We start from the raw sequence: 5,752 nt of genomic DNA on the forward strand, positions 1-5,752 counted from the left end.
GCTGCCCGCTTCCTCCGGCCTCGGGTCTGCACACATCTGTCAACCCAAGGCTGCCGGGCCTCAGAGGAACAGGCTCTTTCTCAGAAACGTTCAGTTTAATAGCAACAGTAATAAGAATAACGATAAATACTACTACTCCTTAATTTTTATTAGTTGTCAGAAAGATATTTCCTCTCCAAAACGTCTTAAATAGCACGTGGTCCACTGAGGCTGCAGCTGACTTCACACCCACACCTGTTTTCCTGGGGGGGTGGGGGGGTGGGAAAGGGGAGAAAAGGAAAACAAATGCATATGTTTCAAAAAACCCTGGCTATGCAGAGACTTTGTCAAGGCACCTTTCAGCTTGAGGCAAATATTGGACATTTCCTTAAAAAATGTCTGATAGCATTATGAATAGCGTTAGGAATCTAGTTATGACTCGAGACCTAGATGGGGGTGTTTACATGTGTAAGCACTATGAAATCCATCGGGGGACTCGCATGAGTGAGTAAACAGGCTGGGGAAGGATACTTTTGGGTGTTTGCTGTCAGGAAGACCAAGACCACCCTTAGTGCCTTTTTATAGCCTTATCCAAAATCAGCCAAATGAAGAGGACTCTTTTTTCCCCACTGACTGTAATGAGCCGTGGCTCAGGTATCCTGCAGAACATTTACCAGTAAATGCAATTGTCTTTTCCATTCTGCTTGCTAGGACTGAGGATTTACCTTGTGTTGACCAAAAGTTTGTCAGAACCTGTGCAAACTAGTCCCGGGGCGGCTTGGCAGTAGATGTGGGAGTTTGCTTGTGATCAAAAAAATAATTCATGGTGGGCGGTTTGCTGTTAGTGATATTTTATCAAGGTTGGGGCATGTGCTGAAAAATGAAATTTACCCTGGGTAAATAATTTGCATTGATGCCAGGGTTTGTATAATAGTATGACTAACTGGGGATTGTCTGTTGGAAATTCACTCAAGCCAGTTTTCTGGTGTGTTTGTATGGAGAGAACCAGTAGGATTTGATACTTTATTTGGATGGGAGTAGAAGAGTTAAAGTACTGTGAGTGCAAATTTAAGAATAAACCAGAAGGAGACATACAGACTTTTAGTCATTTTATTCACACAGGCATAATACATTAAATAATAATATGGAATACATTTACTTGCATCTCTGAATACATAACAGCTGTTCTGCTTTATCACATACTATTCCTTTAAGGATGGGTTGGTACACTGTGCATGCAGCCTGTCAGAGGAGTGTATGAACACTCTCCATTTTTAGGGTTCTGTGATCAGGTGATTTAGCTTTTAAAATTCCCTTCTTTCAAGTCCTCCATGGGTCAGATTTCTAATATCTTTACCATTTGCAGGCAGCTGGATACATCAGTGGTTGACTTAGTTTCATATCACATTTCTTGCCACATCTCATGGGGTCTTTATTCATCTGCATGGCTTTGATTTTCATTTACACTGACAACAGTGTTGTCTTTTTTCTACTTTTTTGGATGACATTATCCACCATGTCTGCCAGTGTTTAAAAGATTTTTTTTAATTAAGTGTCAGAATTATATATTAGCATTATTGTGTGCTGACATTATTGTGTGACAATGAGCTAAGCCAAGTCACAGAATAACTTGAAAACTGGATTTAGCATGTGTAAACTTCCATTCACTCTGGTTGCAAAAAAGACAGTCCTTTGTGATACAAGTCCTGGTCTGTATTTGGTTACATCTTCAATTTAGGTTGTCCTGAGAAAGTCATCTATCTACTGGTAGTGCACTGGCCTTGATCCATGCAGAAATTATTCAGGAGGGTCCACAGGCAACATAGCAGATCAAAACATGGCTTTAAAATGGTGGGATATTCAACAAGAAAGAATTTGTCACTGGTAATTGAACCTATTATCTCTGCCAGCAAGATTATGCTGAGAAGTTATAGAGTGGCAAAGCTGACCTGAGGATGTGTGGATTCGATCCAAATGTAAGGGAGGTCAGGTGAGCTTTGCTGCCTTTTTGGCTGAACCACCTTCATGCCAAATGTGCAGTGGAGTGATCTTAATACTGGCAGCCAGGACAGAGGTTTGCCTTAGACTCCCTCATGTGATGTGCATAGTTGCATGGAGCTGTACATCAGCCAACCATGTGGATGAATGGGCCCAGACTGAAGCACATTATTTGGGTGCTGAGTGACAGAGGGTGAGGACACATCTCTGATGACTGTCAATGTTAGATTCCCAAGCAAGTTGCTGAGTGGACTATTATGAGTCTTAACTTTTAATTTTTATAGAGTTTTGTTGCTTGTTCCTAGGGTCATCATTCTATTGTTGAATCTCATTTCCATGCCAACACTTCCACTCTGTCTGGTGTTGTTATGAACTTGAAAGATATGGCTACTTTTGCTCAGCTTTTATTTAAGCAAAAAACAAAACAAAAACAACCAGAGCTAATAAGCCAAAGCTAATTGACTGTACTGGTAGCTAAGATGCTGGTTATTTATTCATTATACATTTTGACTGTTGTAGTGATTTATTGACCATTCTACTTCCCTCATCTATCACTGCCTCCCATCTATTCAGAATGCAATGGCACATTTGATTTTGTTCATTTCCTTCAAATCTGATAGTGTTTCTCCTTTTAATCAGGTACCAAAGCTACTCATCAAGATGATGATAAATTAACATTTATTACTGGTGTTAAAAGTACTTTGTGGTTTAGTTCTTTTATATGTAATTTGATTTGTCTGTATAACCTGCACATAGTCTCTGTAAGATCTTTTGCTTTTGTTCTACTGTCTGTGGCCTTTATATCTAGATGAAGTGACTTCTTGCATCTGACCCCAACCTGGTGGAATTATTTTTGGAAGAGAGTAAAGAAGACAAATACTGAGAAGTCAAGAGAAACGAGAAAGAACAAAATGATTTAAAAACGCATTTAAATGTTATTTCTCTGAGAGATTATTGTACGTGATTAAAAAGTTTAGGATGGGATAATTTTCCTTATATTAACAAAATAAAGTGCCAAATAGGAATCGATAGCATCAAATTATGTATGTGAATTATTGCTTGAATATATATTATTGTATTATAACATAAACAACACAACTCATATCAGAATGTAAAATATAACAATAGAAGCAATATCATTGCTTTAAATTAATGGAAGATATGTTGTACTGTTAATTTTCTGTGACACTAATAGAAGATAAAAGAATTAATGGCAATTATAGTCCTACATAGAGTTCATATATAGTACATATTTTGTGTGTGTATTTTCATACACATGTATACACTATATCTTTTACTGTGGGGTCACATAAATGTTTCTATTCCTCTCTGTTTTTAGATTATTAAAATGACTCTTGTTATGCTGTGTTACTCTATGCTGAAGAACCTTATGAAAGAGGAATATAAGTGCTATAATCCTAGGCTTTAGGACAGAAAGGATTAAGGCTTGATGAAGTGAATTAGTTGAATTCCCTGCCCCCTTACCCCCCCCCCCCCCCACTTCTTTGGAGACCACAAAAGTTTGTAGCTACTCATAATGTACATACTCTTATGTATAACCTCATAAGAAAGGGAATGCTTTGAAGTCCAAGGCATTTGGGCAGTCTAGACGGTGTTTAATCTTAATGGGGAAGCCCAAAAATGTAGTTTCTCTTTAAATTGTCCCTTTTGTAGTTTTAAGATAGAAGCTCCTATTCAGAAGTAGAGCAAACTGAAAGAGCACTTGGGGTCCAAGTTCAGACCTTTGTGATCACGCAAGAGTACCATCATAGAAGATGCAACATTTTTTAAACTCATTCTTTCTTCTCAATATCCTCTCTGTACTTCACTTCCCTGGGCAATTCCATTGTTCTCACTGTCACTCAGCTGTACTCTGCTGTTGTCATTTTTGTTGTTGTTGTTCTTTCTTCTCCTATCCAGGATGTCAGAATACTTAGCTGTTTTTTCTTACACATTGTTTTCAGAATTCACTCCTTTCTTACCATCCTTGCCATCAAACCTTTAGCCAATGTCTTGTCCTCTTCTTTCAGCTGTGTTCTGCTGCTCCTCTCTGATTTCTCCACTTACATCTCCCTAAAATGCTGCTGCCAATGCTTTCCCACTTTGTGCTCTCCCACTTCGAGAATCTCTGCTTTAGCTTCTCCTCTTCTGCATACATCTTTCATTTGATTCTCAGGATTTATCTGCACAGAGATTTTGTACTGGATTTTTTTCTGTGCTCTAAGCGCTGTGAATTAAAGATTTATAACTGAGTTGAACCCACATTGCTTTGTAATACCAACTTAAGATAGTTCTCTTGTTAACCTTTGCATTTGGATAGTTCTGTGTTTGAACTAACTATGGAGAATTCTAGGCAGATATCTCAATGTGCAGTAGTCCCCTGCCAAGTGCTATACTCCAATTTTTTTTCTTTTCTTTTTTTTTCTTGTGGGATGTCTATCAAAACAGACAGGAATTCTGGAACTTGAGTTTAAATGAATGAAACCCCATGAGTCTTCTCTTGGAATCACACAATTTTCTGCATTTTTCTAGTACAATTTTCAAAGTAATGTTTTGTCAGGCAGGATGGAGAATAGTTTAATGAATGTCGTGATTTTTTTGATAATCCTCAATACAGTTTGGATGCATATGTAATGGCAGTTATGGAGCCAAATAGATTTTCTTTGTGGTTTTAGATGGGGTTGAATGCCATGATAATGTGATTGCAGAGTGATTAGGAACAGGGGGATATAACTGAGCAGTTATTTCTTTTGGAAGCATGTTGTCACCACGTAGGACATCACTACACCTGATGGCTACCAATCAGTTGCTGACCTTTTTTGGTATTGCCAGGCCTGTTGCTATAAAGGTACAAAATGCTACTGTGCTGTGACATAAAGACTGGTAGTGAACAGGAGATTTTATAGCTTTGCTTGAATTTGGTTCCCCAATGGGATAGGGGCTATTGATGGTACCCAAGAGCCTGTTATTTGGCCCTTACGCAAGACTAACATTTTTATCAGCAAGCAGGTACTTCTCCATGGTGCTGCAAGGCCTCATCATTCGTGGTGAAAGACTCACCGATGTTATTGTGGGGTGGTCTGGAAAAATCTATGATGCCAAGATCTTTACAAATTCAAGGGCTGAACAAGAACATTTTTGCTCCCTAGATCACTATGGAGATTTAGTTATGTTTCCTCTGTCACTCTTGAAGACCCAGATTACTCTTTGTTTCTTGCTTTATGAAGCCTTTAAAGAGACACAAGGACAAGAGAAAGGTGCGATTCAAGTGTACAGTGAGTAACTGCAGCATGACAGTGGTGGTTGCATTTAGAAGAATGAAGGGAACATGGTGACACCTCATTGTGAAGTTTCTCATCATGATGTACCTCATATGACAAGTACTTGCAATATTTTGCACAATGTATGAAACAAATGAGAGAGCCTTGACAATGGAGGAGCAGGAGGTGGAACATTTCTGAACAGAGGTCCATCACACCTCTCAAAATGTATTGTTCTTGTTCCAATACAGCTATACCAGCAATGGAATGGCATTCCTATGTTCTCCTATGAAGATGCTGTGAATTTTTCCACATGTATTCCTCCTTGTATAGGATCCCTGTAAAAATGCTGTATGAATGTATGGCAGTGGTATTTTTTAATGGGTGGAATTATGGCTGAGTAACATGTGTGCTTCTTTAGGCTCTTCTTAAATTGTGGAACATTACCCTGAGGCAAGCTCCCCTCCCTTGTCCATAAGAGATATGGAAACATCTAGTTCTGTTACCAAGTTCTC

The sequence above is a fragment of the Gavialis gangeticus genome, unplaced genomic scaffold (assembly GCF_001723915.1).
Source record: "Gavialis gangeticus isolate Ggan-Ray unplaced genomic scaffold, GavGan_comp1, whole genome shotgun sequence".
NCBI classification, from domain to species: Eukaryota; Metazoa; Chordata; order Crocodylia; family Gavialidae; genus Gavialis; species Gavialis gangeticus.